Source organism: Pollachius pollachius (assembly GCF_949987615.1).
Source record: "Pollachius pollachius genome assembly, chromosome: 6".
Taxonomy (NCBI): Eukaryota; Metazoa; Chordata; class Actinopteri; order Gadiformes; family Gadidae; genus Pollachius; species Pollachius pollachius.
In genome coordinates, this window is record NC_136939.1 from 2,020,445 (window position 1) to 2,037,304 (window position 16,860).

A 16,860-nucleotide genomic window follows, 5' to 3' on the forward strand; every position below is an offset into this window, starting at 1 on the left:
TGTGCATGTGTGTCCTTGTGTTTGTGTGAGTGTGAGTCTTTGTGTGTGTACGTGTGTGCATGTATATGCGTGTGTACGTGAATGTTTATGTGTATGTGTGTGTATGTGTGTGTGTATGTGAGTGTGAGTGTGAGTATGAGTATATGTGGGTATGGGTGTGTGTGTGTATATGTGTAAGTATATTTGTGAGTGCGTGTGCATGGTTCCGTGCATCCTATGTGCGTGTGTGTAGACAGCCCTGTATGCGTGAGTGTACGTGTATGTGTCGTATGAATGTCTGTCGTTCTGTGTGCACATGTGTATATGTATGTGTGTGTGTGTGTGTGCGTGTATGTGTACGAGTGTGTGCGGGTATGAGTGTTTGTGTATCTGTATGTGCGTGCATCCTATGTGTGTGTGTGTGTGTGTGTGTGTGTGTGTGTGTGTGTGTGTGTGTGTGTGTGTGTGTGTAGACAGCGCTGTCAGAACGGGTTAGCCGTGTGCGCTGTGCTCGTCGTGATCCAGTGCCGTCTCCTGAGCCGCAGCCAGGAGCCGTCAACACGCGCCATCCGAGGTAAACACCTCCAGACAGGGCTCTGTGTCGCCGTGACGACGCCTGGACCCGCGTGGAGGGGGGAGGGGCCGCGCGGGCGGAAGGGGGGGCGGTTAATGGGGGTAATTGCACTGGAGCCGCGAGCCGCACCGTTGTCATTTGGATTTCTTTTGTGCGCGACTGAACTCAAGTTTGTGTTTACGCCACCAGTCCAACTTCTGCGACAAACGACACACACTGTTTGCACTGCGATCATTCGAGGTCAACCCCCCCCCCTCCGGAGAATAGCTGAAGATGTTTTGCAAAGCTCGTCAGTTTGGAGCCGGGGGGGGGAAAGTGCGGTCGTAGCGACATCACGGCCGCGGTACGGTTTCATCCGGTCGGGTTTCACACAAAGCCCGGCTCTGAGTTCAGCAGTCCTCGGGATAAATGAACAAACACAAACGCTCCTGCAGGAAGCTTAGATTGAATACTGCCTTTTTTTTCTCCACAATAAGCGCAATTGTTAGAACAACACCCAATCTAAGAAAGGCCTTGATAACCGGGCGACACAAAAACTAATTTGTCTCAGAGGAAGGATAAAGCGCAGGCAGGACTTATCTTAGTTAGATGTTATGAAAAGCCGTCGCCTGGTTCCTGCGGCCAGCGTGTCGTGATCAATTGCTGTGACAAGAACACAAAATGTAGAAATTGTTTCTGTTTCTCCCCGTGTTGGCCGGAGATAACGGCTCCGAGGGAGAATACCTCCGCCTTTATCACGGGGTCTCAAACGGCGCCGACTGCTATGCGGTCACAGTCGGGCATTATTACCACGCGGGGAACGGAATCTCCCAGTGGACGCCAGGCCGAGGTGGGCAGCGTCAGATACAAGCTGCAAAGAACGAGACCGCAGGCTCTGCTCCCCCTCCATCACCACCACCACCACAACCATCACCACCAACACCACAACCATCACCACTACCAGCCCCAACACCATAACCACCACCACCACAACCACCGCCAGCACCACTACCAGCAACATCACCAACACCACCACCACCCCCAGCCACTCCAGAGATAAAGAGCTGGTTTTCAGACAGTCTGGATCTCTCCAGACCTCCTATCTGGAGAGGGGGGGGGGGGGGGGGGGGGAGGGAAAGGTGGTGATGAAAGCACACAAGGACTCATCAACGTCCTCGCTGTCACAAACTCAAAGGGTTTCTCTACGCTGTTATTGAAACCCTGGTTCAAACAAAACCCAGGAGATATAATATTTTATATTCTGGGCTTTGGAGATAATATTAGCCACGTAAAACGACTCTGTCACGTGTGTGCGATCATGATTGTTGTTCGTTGAATAGAAAACAAGAAAAGCAAGGTAAATGGTGCGGATGTCAGTCGTACGAGCGGATCATTCCTTCAACGGTCGTTTGGAGCCCAACATGGCGGACGGCGTCGGCTCTGAGCCTCAGAGGACAACGTTTTTCCGACTCGCTGTAAAAATCGTATTTCATATTCTTGTTGTTTTCTTCAGAGCGCTTCAGAGGGATTCTTCAGAGGAATCAATATGTTTCCTTCAAAGCCAAGCCAATCATGAATCCCTATTCCCTGTTCGGTTTGTTTCGCAAAGCTACGCTATCATTAGCCGAGAGAGACCAGAGACTTAGTTTAGCTCGACGCCCACCAAAGAAAAACACGTCTGCTCTGCTAAGGATAGCACAGATTGGTTCCGGCAAACGTCTGATACAAAACACAAACCGTTGTTGTGTTTTGTTACCAGGGTAACTCATTCAGTTCGTATGTGTCTGGAAGCTTCCATTGAGTCCTCGGTCCCTAATCATATTTTCTTAGCTATGTATGTTAATATATACATTGCGGTACTAGTACAACTATTCAGAACCAGCCTCTGAAATTACTCTTTGGGAAATGTAATAATTAAGATAAAAATAACGCACACACTCGCAAAGGAAACACAATGGATGTTCCCATAGCGACTGTTCATACATGCAATTTCCTTTATCGGTGCCGAGCTATGAATACTGAAAAGTGGGCAAGAGGGGGAAATTATCATTTTAACCGCTGATCTCCATGAAAATCAGAATGACATTATGCAAATGCTCATCACTCGCCGGGGAGGCTCGCCGGAGCGGGCGGGCGGGCGGCGGCGGAGTCGACAGGCACGGCGCCGTCATCAGGAAGCCCTTGTCCAGCCCTTGGCGCGGTTTAGCCGACCGCGCGCCCAAATCCCATCCCCGGCCCCGGCTCCTAATCCAGATTAAGTCCAGTGGCGGGTGCGGTGCCAGGATCACGATCCAACGCTGTATTTATTCTCCAAAGTTGCGAGTCCCGGGCCCCAGCTGTCTCGGCCGTCCGACGGCCGTCAGCGGCCTTTCATGTAACGCGCTATCTGCCGCTGTTCTCAGGAATGGGTTATTTGTTGGTGGATTTGCTGTTTTTTCCCGCTATATATAGTATAAGGAGATATGATTTATCATAAAGAATACTTCTGCAGACAGCTGCACCCAATCCCCACAACAGTACACACAAGCAGATGCACACACACACACACAGACACAACGCACAGACACACACGCACGCACACCGTACACAAGCAGATGCACACGCACAGACACAACGCACAGACACACACACACACACGCATGCACACCGTGCACAAGCAGATGCACACACACACACACACACACACACACAGACACAACGCACAGACACACACACATGCACGCACACTGTACACAAGCAGATAGACACACACACACACAAACGCACCCACAACACAAACACGCACGCACAACAATCATTTGATTTCTTTCGCCCGATAAAGCAGTTTTTATGCCATTGTGGAGAAAGCCGAGAGAGGCTTAGAGAGCAGAAAGCTCCGGAATACTGAAACACAACCTCTGAACAGCTGTTTCTGTCTCCCAGACCCCCTGCCGTCCAAGTAATTTCCCCACACAGCCAATGCACACATAACAAGAAACTCCCAGCAGCACTGCAACAAGACTCGGGGGCGGGGGGGATACTTCACAGTGGAGACTGGGGGGTCTGCCAGAGTATGCTTCCATCAGAGTACAGGGGTTCTCACAAGTATAGAATAGTATAGCGTATAGTGCTCATGGAGGGCATATGTATCAGAGAGTTTATCCATCAGAGTATATATTTTTCATGGTTTATATAGCTAGTATTATCAGTTCTCTAGAGTATATTTTTATCAGAGGTTTGTTACCTCTGAGGTTAGTAGGGTTAGTAAGGTTAGTTATAGTTAGGTTAGTATGGTTTGAGAGCATAGTTTTTCTTGGGGTTATCTCCGCCTGCCAGCGTTCTATTATTAGTTATTGTACTGGAGTATATTCCCAGTTTGTCAAACCAGTGTAAAAGACACCTGGAGAGCAGGAGGGAATAAGGGATCCATCAAACCAATGTCCCTGGAGCGGTTACTCTGCTCTGCTGTCTGCTGCGGGTTAGAGGAACTCACTACCACAAACACACTAACAAAGCATGGGGAATCATCTCTCTCTCTCCCTCTCCCTCTCTCTCTCTTTGTCTCTCTCTCCCTCTCCCTCTCTCTCTCTCTTTGTCTCTCTCTCTCTCTCTCTCTCTCTCTCTCTCTGAGGTATTGATGTAAGTCTGTCTTCACATGAGACGACACTAAATAAACAAGAAGGATGCATAGAGGGAGAAACTACTTTAAAGGCAGTGAACAAGACCTCAGAGAGAGAGAGAGAGAGAGAGAGAGAGAGAGAGAGAGAGAGAGAGAGAGAGAGAGAGAGAGAGACACACACACACAGACAGAGAGAAAGCGCAAGGGAGCAGGAGATGAACGGCAAGGTTCTCGGATCGCTGATGACTTCACCGTTCATCTGAACACTCGCATCGCAGCCATATCGACTTTCGGTCCAAACCAGATTGCCCAGCGAGCAGCCGGCATTGTTACGATCCCTTTCATTTTGTAACACCTCGGCCTGGTGTCAGCTTTAACACCCGGCATATGATTCATATCTGGTCTGGTAAGAAGAAAGTAGAGAGGATTGAAACAGAAAGGGAGGCGGCGGCTCCTTCAACCCAATCTAATCTCGGAGCAATTTGGTTTTGTTTCTGGCGTGCTTCGGGCGTCGATGGAGTCCTGTACGATCCTGCCCTCAGAACGCAGGCTGGGGACCGAGTGGGGAAGAAACGACTCTCATGGTTTCATCTGGTGGCCGGTGAGAGAACAGGGGGGGGGGGGGGGGGGGCCTTCACACCTAAAGAATGAGTCGAGCGATCAATGAGAGGCGGCCAGAGGAGCTCCAGCTGTTCCCACACCCAGTAATCCATTCTCGGCGGCCGACGGAGATGTGAGGACGCTCCAGTGCTCTTCATCTCCACAGCAGACGTGCAATCAGGCAGAGGACCGCTGGACCGGGCCGGCCGGCGGCACCGCCACTCCCTCCGGCTTTAATGTGTAAATGACCCTCCGAGCCAAGGGCCGCCCCTCCTAAAGCCTCTCACACGCCAGGACACGCGCAGCTCCCACAGAACACTAGAGGCATCGTTGGGAAAGGCTTAGCCAAACCACCGAGCTGACGATTGGAAGAGCGTCCCTGGACAGCAAAACACACGCACACGTGCATGCGCACAAGCCTACACACACACACACACACACACGCATGTGCACGCATGCATGCACGAACGCACATAAGCATCGCATGCATGCACACCTCCGTGTCAGAGGGTGATTACCGCTACACCAACACACAAACGCACGCACAAGCACACGCACACGCACAAGAACCTCTCCGTGTCGGAGGGCGATTACCGCTACACACTCCAGCACCGCACACGGAGCGGTGAGGAGAGAGGGAACCGGTTTACAGTGCGGCTCGCTGGGGGATGTTCTATCAAGAAGCAGAGTATCGGAGGGCTTATCAGAGCGGAACCAACGGGATGAGCAGGTTATCAATACCGCACATCACACTCCAGTAAAACACTTGTCGTTGTGTTTTTTTTTACCATGAGTGTTTTTATGAATCGAAAGCAAGAGGGGAAGGGGAAACATCGGCAAACTCACTTCCCGTTCGCGGCTCCTGTGTTTCTTTTAGCAACAAAGCGTTCCGGACGTGTGCGCGCCCGGCACCAGTGTTTGCCTTTTCACACACACACACACACACACACACACACACACACACACACACACACACAAGCACACACAGCTAGACATGCACAGACACACACACACAACCACACGCACACACGTACACACGCACGTGCAAACACACAAACACACACGCACCCGCACACACACACACACACACACACACACACACAGATAAACATGCACATACACACACACAAACACACACACACACACAACAGCACCCGCACAAACACTCACATTCACAAACACACACACACAAACACACACACACAACACTGTTATCTTCATCTGCCTCTTATAATATGTTTACCCTCCCTGATGAATTCAATTACAACTTTTCACAGTAAATTAACGTTGCTGTTGGGTGGGGGGGGTGGGGGTTGGGTCTGACAGAGGTCAGCACTACCTGGGAATACTAATAGACCCATCCACCCCAAACACACACACACACACACACACACACACACACACACACACACTCACCACAGCACCCCCACCACCTCTACACAGCCTATTACCTGCTGTTTACCACATTCCCCTCCGTACCCCCCCCCACCCAGATGAAATGCTTTCTAGATGGAATCTGGCGGGTGGGGGTGGGTGGGTGGGGGTGTGGCTGATGGCAGGCTGATGGGGGAGATAAGGGGTGAAGGGGCGCAGTGATGGGGGAGACGGGGGGAGTCGACCATGGGGGTCTAATCTCTTCAGAAAGACTCAACCGGCCCGGAACACGCCAGTCCCGATTAGGAAAGGGGGGAGGAGAGGAGGAGAGGAGGAGAGGAGGAGGGGAGGAGATCAACACAGGGGAGGAGAGAAGGGGGAAGGAGTGAGGGGGGAAGGAGGGGAGGAGATGAGAGTAGGGCAGAAGAAGTAAGGGAGGAGAGTAGAAAAGGAGAGAGATTGGTAGGGGGAGGAGAGGGGGGAGGAGAGGAGGGGAGGAAACCACTTTTCTGTGCCGTTTGTCATGGAACAAGCAGAGGGATCGATACAGGGATGGAAAGGGGGGGGGGGGGGGTCCAACCGTAAACCCTGCTCACCCTCTGATGGGACAGAGGGGAGAGACAGCCAGGGGCGGGGGGGACGTCACAGACGCAGGGAGACAGGTTCCACCCAGGCTGGGGAGTGAGACGTCGGCTGAAGCGCGTGCTAGACTCACAATTGGGCCGGTCGCGTTTTCTGAATCCGTTAGGCCGCCAGGACCCCGTGCGGACCCCCCCGGTCCTGCCTCCCGCGACGGAGGGGTTCCTAACGGGCCTCCTTAGAAAGACACTGTCCTCACCCTCGTCGGGTCGGCTGCTAACCGAACGGACGAGACGCTGCTGTGATGATTCAGCGTTTCTGCAGGGAACACTCCTCTACACGCGGAGACGGACCTGACGGCTGCCCAGAGACGTGTGTACGTTTACATTTAGGGACGGAGAGCAGACGGCTTACAATAAGCGCATTTGTCAGAAGAAAGAGAAACAACAAATATATCGCTGTCGGTACAGTAAGGATGTTCACAGAACCAAGCGCCAAGCACTAACCATCGCTACGTTAGCCCATTCCCTGTACACAACAAAGTTAGCTAGGATAAGATGCTACATGATGCTAAGTACTATTTTAAAGTGCAAGGACTTAACTGTAATAAGTTTGTACATTAAGTGCCAGGACGTACAACATACAATAAATGCGTAGGAAGGGTGTAGGGGGGTGTAGGGGGATAGGAGGTTTTGCAGAGTCGAGGTGAACTCTGAACCAGGGAGTCTTGAGTGACTTGCGGCAGCTGGTGAGCAACTCTGCGGTCCTGACGTCGGAAGGGAGCTCGTTCCACCCCTGCGGTGCCAAAACAGAAGACTTGTGACTTTGGTGATCCCTGATGATTCCCCTCTCCGTCACATCTCCGTCACCTCTCTCTCTCTCTCTCGGGCTGACACCACCGTCTCCTGAACCTCACTCTCCATAAATTGTCCTCCTACTCAAGTCGTGAACTCGCAGTCAAAACAAAAATGCTGGCAGCCTCGTTCTTCGGGGTCGCGGATCTACCGATAGAGGCGAAGCACCCAGCCGGCCAGCAGGTCTATCCAGAGCAGCACCTGGACCCCTCCGCCCGTGCCCTTAGATCAGAACCTTCTCAGGGGAGCGGGTCGGGAACACGCAGGCTGGGGGGAGCATAAAACTGAACCCCGGCGAACGTCCCTTGACGAAGAGGACGAGGAAGAGGAAGGGGGGGAGAACACATGTTCAGCAGCACCCGCACGAAATTAGGATGCGGGGAGCGAGGTGATGGAGCGAGGCGATGGAGCAGGGGGGGGACGTATTTGCACATGAAGAGGTGAAAATGAGCGCCATTCAGCCAGCCAGCCAGCGCCTTACCTCACGGGGGAGGCAGAGGGGGAGAGAGTGTGTGTGTAGGGGGAGGGCTGTACAGATGCCAGGCCTCTTAAAGCAGGGGGGCATTCTGCCATAATGACGGCCATTTACCATCCAGGGCCCGTGCGAAAGTTAAACTAATTATGACAGCACACAGATGCTGAATAGCCCCTAATGAAGTTAATCATGCAACCCAGCCAGAGAGAAAGAGGGGGGGGGGGGGGGGGAGATGGTGGGAGAGAGAGGGAATGTAAGAGAACAGGTGTCGTGTTCGAGTCCTTCCTCTGGAATTAAAGAAATGGATTTATGTGTTTAGAACCGCGCCGGAGGGGAGGAATGCAACGCAATAGACAAAGTTTGTCTTAATTACGATCGGTGGGTGTTTGTGAACAGACCCGTGATGCACTTTGAGACATGCTTGAGACAGACTTACTCAACACACAGTACTCCCTGCATGGGGTCGTCCCTGATCGAATGTTCTTTGATTCATTAGCCTGGGGATTAACGGAAATACGATGCATATTTATGGCAACTCAATTGTGAATCGGGAGCTCTCGAAACGCCCTAAAGAATGTAATCCCTCATAGTGTTAAATGAGTAAAATCAGGAACCGAACCTCATGTTACAAACCGCATGCACACATGCCTGCTATTTAAAGACAATGTTTCAATGGCGCTGTGACTCAGGTCGGTATCAGTATCAGTATGTAGTATATTTTATATTTCCAGTTCTTTTTTACAGGTTGTTTTAAATATTAGTTACATGAAAACATTATCTAGTGATTTAAGTCAGCAGCACACAGAATTCCAAACCCATTTTCAATTCCTAATTTGATTAACTATGCAGGAAAGAAGAAACGATTTCATAATTTCAATGGGTGGAATTGATCTCAAACCCACCAGCAATCTAAACAAATCTCCAAATGACACCAATTGATAAACCTCTTTACCATAATCAGCGCACAATGCAAATCCTGCGCGCTTTGGAACACATGTCCCATTCAAACAGCTCCGTCCCATAGTTAGCGCTGCGCGGAACACACAGTAATCCCCGGTAATATCCCAAGACCGCGCGGGCGAGCCTTGTTACACCAGCTGTCACGTCAGTCCTACATCGGATCACGGGCAGAAGAAGAATATTCTTATTATAATAATGTGCCTGCGTGTATTATTCCTTATCAAAACCAACAGAAAGCCGCTTGTGAGGACGGCTCCCTCACCCAGGCAGCGTTGTAATTCACCTAATGAGATTTAGGGAACATAAACACACAGCTTCCCCCCCCCCCCCGCTAAACCCCGGTGCAGTAACGAGCCCAGATAATGTGCGAGCAGAACGCTAACAGGCTCAGCAGAATGCAGGAGGAACGTAACATGAAGCAGCGCCGCGGTAGAGAGAGATGGCGCTCTCTCCTCTCGCCATATGGAGGCGTAATAATCAGCCGCTTAAACGTCTCTTAGTTCAAATGAAGATGTCCTGCATCGGGGGCTGGGATAGGAAGGGATGGGGGGGGGGGATAGGAGGGGATGGGGGGGGGGATAGGAGGGGATGGAGGGGGGTGGAGGTGCTGCAAGCTGCTGGAGGACAGAGCACGGAGACGATGGGGAGACAGGGGTGACAGTCTGAGCCCACGGAGCATTTTAACAAGCCGCCACCTCCTCTAATTCAAACCATCAGACGACTGAGGTCTTGTTTATTCCCCCTTCCCGAAGAGGTTTTCCCACTGAAGTGTTTTGAAGCAGACAAAAATAAAGTATAAAACTGCTGCGCTCCGAGTGTCTCCGGGAGGGAGTGGGTGTTCAGATACCTATTCCAAACCTGATTTCACTTTTTACACCCGGTAGCTTTTTACCTCCCGGAAATAGTCGCGGGCGACGGCGGCGGTGGTGTTGGAACACAGCCGGTTGAGCTACAAAAATAATTCCACTACTTTATCACAGGAATAAAAAACGAACAGTCCTCATATCTCTGGTTGTGGTGCTAGCATAGTTAATTATTACAGTGACCCATACAGTAATGTGCGTACTGAAGAATTACATGAAACCGTATCACGCAGACATTGGCCTTAAAGGATGCAGCCGGGGCGGTTTCATGACATCTGCAAAACAGAGAAACAATTCATGAGCCAGCCAAAATTCATCTGACATCTGATATTTTTTTATGTTTATATGGAGTTCCAGGTATTGTGTGTGTGCGTGTGTGTGTGTGCGTGTGTGTGTTTGTGTGTGTGTGTGTGTGTGTGTGTGTGTGTGTGTGTGTGTGTGTGTGTGTGCATGCGTTTGTCTGTACGTTCGTGCATGAACGTGTGTGTGTGTGTGTGTGTGCATGCGTGTGCATGCCTTTGTCCGTGGGTACGTGTGTGTGTGCATGCATATGTGTTTGCACGGGCATGCATGTGTGTGGGTGTGTGTGTTCTTGCTTTCCTAAATATATGCTTTTCAACTTCACTCTGATTGACTTCATGTTTCTGCCTCCTCTCGGCTTTTTCATTTTTCCTTGCGTACGTTTTGCTGTCACTCTGATTTCGCTCCGTACCGCACGAGTCGCAAATGATTCTATACGACGCGCCGCAAATGACACCCCACCATCTAATATCACTCCAATGTACAGCAGCCCAATAGACCCACTGCGGTCCAACAACACACCGTCAACCTTCCCATTCCTCCGCGGTCTGAATATATTCAATCAAACATGTCATGCGGAATATATTCCGAGAGCTTTCGAGACACACACACAAATCTGGCAGAAACTCTGTTTCAGCAAATAAGTCCACATAATTACGTTTTCGCTCGCTGAACAAAGAAGCCGTTATCTAAAAAGGGGACACTGGGGGAGATGTGAACAGAGGGATGTGTCGGCTCCGTGCTCCAGCGCCTTCACCTCGTCCCTCTCGTCAGCACGGGGAGACGGTTCCACGGCCGGACGAGATGTGGCGGCAGGTGGAAGGTCACAGTGCAAGGTCACATCGGATTACATTTTGTTAACCGCCGCGGCTCTGGAGCTCGAGGACGTCCTCGCGCGCTCCCATTTCTGTTCGTTTTAATTCCAAAGCAGAGGACAACCTCGAGAGAAATCCGTGAAATGTTTCAGTGGAGGTTTTTGACGCAGATTTTCGCTAAACAAGATAAGAAAATTGGATTATTATTTAGCAGTTAACATGGCCATGGAAGTGCTTGAAGAGGGGGAAATTATGAAATGATGGGTTATCGTGCAATTAGTGTGCTTATCTAGCCTAAGTAGTCCGGGCTGAAACAACATGGGAGCAGACCAAGGATAAATAGGACAACGCCTCGCAAGGCCCCAACCGCCTTTCCAGGATTCTATATTTAGAAGTAATTAGTCCGTCTCCTGCACCGGTGTCATGATAGTGTTTTTGTAAATACATCAGATGATTTCAGGACTTCAGGCTGAATTCATTAATGGGAGATGAAATGTGTTATAGGACTCTAAAAATAGAGTCTAAAAAACTCTCTCTCTCTCTCTCTCTCGCTCTCTCTCCTGGGAGTATTTGAGCTAGAGAGAGAGGTAAAGAGAGAGAGAGAGAGAGAGAGAGAGAGGGAGAGAGGGAGGGGGAGAGAGAGAAAGCGAGAGATGGAAAGGGCAAGCAGAGAGAGAGGGAGAGAGGGAGGGAGCATGCAGGTGTGTTTAAGGAGAGATGTGTAGATGCATTTCTCCTCTGCCACTGCTAACCATCAGGACACTCTCTCACCGCTGTTGCTGTGTGTGTGAGTGTCTGTCAGTGGGAGCGTGTATGTATGCGTGTGCAGATGGACCTGGTGTAAATCAATGTCCATCAAGCCCATCTCGTTTCGAGTACTGTGTTTCCTGTGGCCATGCGACACCAAAACACTCTACAAAACACCTCAGCGACGAGCTCACCAGCGGTGTGGCAGAGATGATGTACTGGCTGAGTAGTGCAGTACTACCACGTAGAGTACTAGTACTTCTACTGAGATCCGGGGAGTAGTGACTAGATCGGGGTCAAACATTGAATTACCGTCTGAGGGGAAACCATTAGCATGTTAGCCTAAAGGTCAGAGGCAGGATGGGCAGGTTGGTTGATTCTGAAAGGTTGTGGGTTCAATCCCCAATGTCCCCCTCCCCCATAACTGCGGTCCTCCTTCAGCGAGATGCCCTCGAGCCCAAAGCGTGCAGAGCAAGAGAGCCGTGATTCACGTTTGAAGCATGACCCAAAAGAGAAACACAATCATCGTGTTTTAACTGAGGACAGGAACAAGGCTGCGTTCTGTCTCACTGTAAAGGACGCTCTATTATTCTGTGTCCGTGTGCCAACAGTGGCGCGTGTGCTGTGGTTTAACCCCGACCAGCTCCTTGAAGACTTATTCAACAATATTCACCCGAGTCCTTTTGGATAAATGCAGCCGCTCGATTTTAAAGAGGGAAAAATAGCACATGGTAAAAAAGCTCTCTGAGTGAGGAGGCTCTAGTCCACCTGGCTACTGTCTTCCACCACAAGGTTTTTACTCAGGAAACAAGCAACACTCGTCCTTAATGAAGCGTCTCAGAGACCAGAGAGGACCAGAGGACCAGAGAGGACCAGAGACCAGCCACCAGAGATGGCCTCTCGATTAAGGGAGAGAGAGTGGAAGGGAGAGAGTGGGGGGAGAGAGAGAGGGGAGAGAAAGGGGGTGGCTGTCACTTCCACCCGCTACATTCCCCACAGTGAGAGACAGAAGGACGGAGGGTGAGGGGGTGGAGGAGGAGGAGGAGGAGAGGCTGAACTGAAGGGTAGGGACGTGTTGACCCAGGAGACGGGTGGCGATGATGTCATCGCGGAGACAGACGAGTGATAATGAATCCGGCGGAGGCGGGACTAATGCAGCCCGTGTCAAACAGCCTGAGAAGTAATCTTCAGGATTAGTGTTAGAGCCAGGGACACGTCAGTCAAACCATACCCGCGCACGCGCGCACACACACACACATGCACACACGCACGCAAACACACACACACACACGCACTGTGTGTTTTCACACCGTTATGTCAACAATGCCATTACATACACACGCCCATACACATCGCACACACACACACAGACAAGGACACACACACACTATACTCATTGTTTACACACCGTTGTGTCAACAATACCGTCACACAGATTTGAATAGAAAATGACAGGTACTGTTTGATTGTAATATGGATTTGAATTATATTTGTGTGCACGTGTGTGTGTGTGTGTGTGTGTGTGTGTGTGTGTGTGTGTGTGTGTGTGTGTGTGTGTGTGTGTGTGTGTGTGTGTGTGCATGTGTGTGTGTGTGTGGGTGGGTATGAAAGAATTAAAGGTAATATAACTTTCCATTCATTTTAAAAACTGCCGAGCGGGAGCAAGTGAACTAAAGTATTTCTTATTTTTTTGTGACACCGATTTTTCTTTTTTAAGAAATGCTAAATGGATTTTTTTTTATTATGAGTTCATTGTTATATTATTATAATATTTCAAAAAATTGTCAGATTTTAATTCCAAGTAAACAATCCCAACCTTTATTTTGTAGTTATCAACTTAGTTACCAAGACGCAGAGAAAACGGCACCGAGTCCGGTTCTGAAGACTCGATCTACTATCGATCTACTAGCACACAACAACAAGAAATACATGACGCGAACCGCAAACACACACACAAGGCACTCACGCACTTGTGGATCAGCCGTCCGCTGCCACCCCGCAGACCCGCAGTTCAACCGCAGACAGGGACGCGGATCCCCCCCTCACCCCCACCCTTGCCCCCCCACCCAAAGTGCGTGTGAGGTCCTACCTTGTCCCTGGGTGCCGACGAGGACAGCCGCGACCACCCACACGGCCACCCAGCCGCTCGCCTGACGCTCTTTCCGGAGACGCATGTCTGGAGGAGTCGAGGTCGCCGATCGCTCGCAAAATCCGTCCTCGTGTGAAATACTTCCTGGTTGAAACAAATCAAAAAAGGAGAAGAGGAACCGAGAGCCCAAGTGCTGGAGAATATCGCCTCATAGGCGGACTCTCTCTCTCTCTCTCTCTCTCACTTGCTCAGCAGTTCGGAGACTCGAGTCGATTTGTCAAGAGAAAGAAGAGGGACAGAAACGCGGAGCTGTTCTCGTTTGGACGCTCCGTAAGCGGATTGCCTGCTTTATGTGCTCTGGGCTCCGGCAGCCTGGTGGAGGTTCAGCGCCGCGGACAGCCTGGTGCTTCAGCACCAAGGACAGCTCCTAGCGGCTGCGCACGGTACTGCAGGAGGGCAGGTCCTCCCCTTCTGGGGAGAAGTTGGCAAGAAGTTACCCCCTCTGTCGTGCGTTATGATGAGAGCACTCACACACACACACACAGACACACACACACCGGACACACCGGACACACACACACACACCGGACACACACACACACAAACACACACACACAGGCGCGCATACACGCACACGCACACAAACACACACAAACACACACACACACACACACACACACACACACAGGGGCGCGCATACACGCACACAAACACATACACACACACACACACACACACACACACACACACACACACAAACACACACACACTACACACACACACCCCTGTGTGTTTGTTTAGTCTAATCATTACATGATATGTAATACGTAATAATGATACGCCTAGGTCCCACTTGTACACCAACAGCAAGGTTAATTACAGTCAGACGGATAGACAAGACAGACGGATAGACATACAGACAGAGAGACAGAGAGACAGATAGACGGATACAAAAGGTAGATGGATAGTCAGCCATCCAGAATGACAGACGGAAAGATAAAAATACAGGCAGACAGACAAACAGAAAGATAGAAATACAGACACAGACAGACGGACGGACCACTGATAACTGCGTATCTTGTCTACTTACATCCTGATCATCTCCCCCCCCCCCCCCCCGAGTCACAGAAGGCCGTGTCCTCCCCTATCAGCCCGGGCCCCCCCCACTGGGCGTTCAGTGTAGTCGGCGTGCTGCCTGGCGGCGGCGGAGATGCCGAGCGTTCCCTCTCCTAAGAGGCGGGAGGGCCGCGGCGGTTAATGAAAACCACAGCCTTGAAATGAAGTGACCAGCCTCCCGAGGTAATGGGGCCCAAGACGCTCCCGGGGTCCCTCCCGGAGCCTCTCTCGGAGCCCCTAACAACCAATCAAGTGACCTCAGACCGCTGGAGGCGACTCACGGTCCCACGGTCGTTATTTACGGCGCGGTTAAAACGGAGGACATCGCGCCGGTGTTATTATTACGTTGTTCTCCCCTGGTGGTTCATGCACCGGAGGGACGTCATCCATCGGAGGGGGTTTCACGTCAAAGTGATACCGGAGATTCAACCGTCGACTCTAAAGTTTCCTCAAAGACGATAAACAACGTGGCTATTAATAGTGGCCCGTGTCCACCGCGCCGCGCACGGCCTGGCCTACATAACGACAGGCGGCGGAGAGGCAGAGACGCGCTGGGGAAACGCATCTCCTCGTTGTAGTTGCAAAGCCTACCTTCGCTTCGTGCTGCTAGGCCACAATTATCTGCCATTAGGGCGTCGGGCTGCGAACCGGCTGCGCTTTATTTGTCAATCTACGACCGCGATGCCGGCTCACACCCGGCCCCGCGGAGTGGAAGTACCCCTTGGCAACGGAATGCTCTTAGCGGCCTAAACGCTGTGGAATAGCACCCAGATATGTTTTATATGGACTTTAATGGACTGGACTGCTCTCAGCACTCACCGGAGGGTTGACCCCGTCGTGTTGTCGTCGCCCAGTTGTTTTAGTTCCTGGTATTGTTGGTTTGTTGTCAGTGTAGTGCCTTGTACTGTTGCTGTAGTTGAGGAAGTTGTTGTTGTTCCTGGTATTGATGCTGTAGTTGGTGTGATTGTGGTTGTTGTACTTCCTGGTTTTGTAGCTGTTGTTGGTGTGGTTTTGGTTGTTGTGGTTCATTGTATTGTTGCTGTAGTTGAAGTTGTTTTGTTGTTGTTTTATTTGTTGTTGAGGTGTGAGTGGTTGTTGTGGTTCCTCCCCCCTGTCTTCCGATGGAGAGGGGGGTGGAAAGTGGAGCCTGCAGCTGAGAGTTTCTGTTCTGCTGATTTATCAAGAGGACCAAATCAATTCACATCTAATGTCTAATTATATTAATGGATTCCATTTCAAATCAAAATCAATTAGCAGGGGAAACCAGGGAGGAGGATGCTCAACCCCCCCCCCCCACACACACACACACACACACACACACACACACACACACAAGCACACGCACACGTCAATAAGCCATGGTGGTTGGGGCTGCAGAATCTAGGGAAACTGAGCAGGTAGGGGAAGAGTTGCTGGTTCCTACGAGCACTTTCTTGTTGACCATGACCAACAAGAAAGTTCCTCCCCCCCCCCCCCCCCCATGGCCTGTCCTCGGGGAGATGGAGCGCTGGGAGCCATTCCCTCCAAACCCCTCGGAGCTCTGCGTGGTTTATGCCGCGACTGGTTCATATATTATTCATGAGTGTTTGACGATCCGACTGTCTCCCTGGTACATCACCAAATGTCAGCTCTTCTCTCTGCTGAGAGATGAATTATATGTCTGTTTACACGCATTAAGGCCTAACATAACGTTTATCCTATTATCACGGATGCATCACAATACATTACACGTTTAATCCACTAATTATACTTGGGCTTATGAGAATTAATTGCTTTAATTAAGCTTAATTTTATTTATGTAACTATTCAGTCATTTAACAGATGACTTTATCCAAAGCTACCAAGTGCTTTTTAGTTTTTTAGATACATTTCATTAAAGAGCAGATAATGATTACACAGTGTATCTAGTGATGTCGTTCAGGAGCAGGTAGGGGTTAGACTGTATGAATACTGACAGA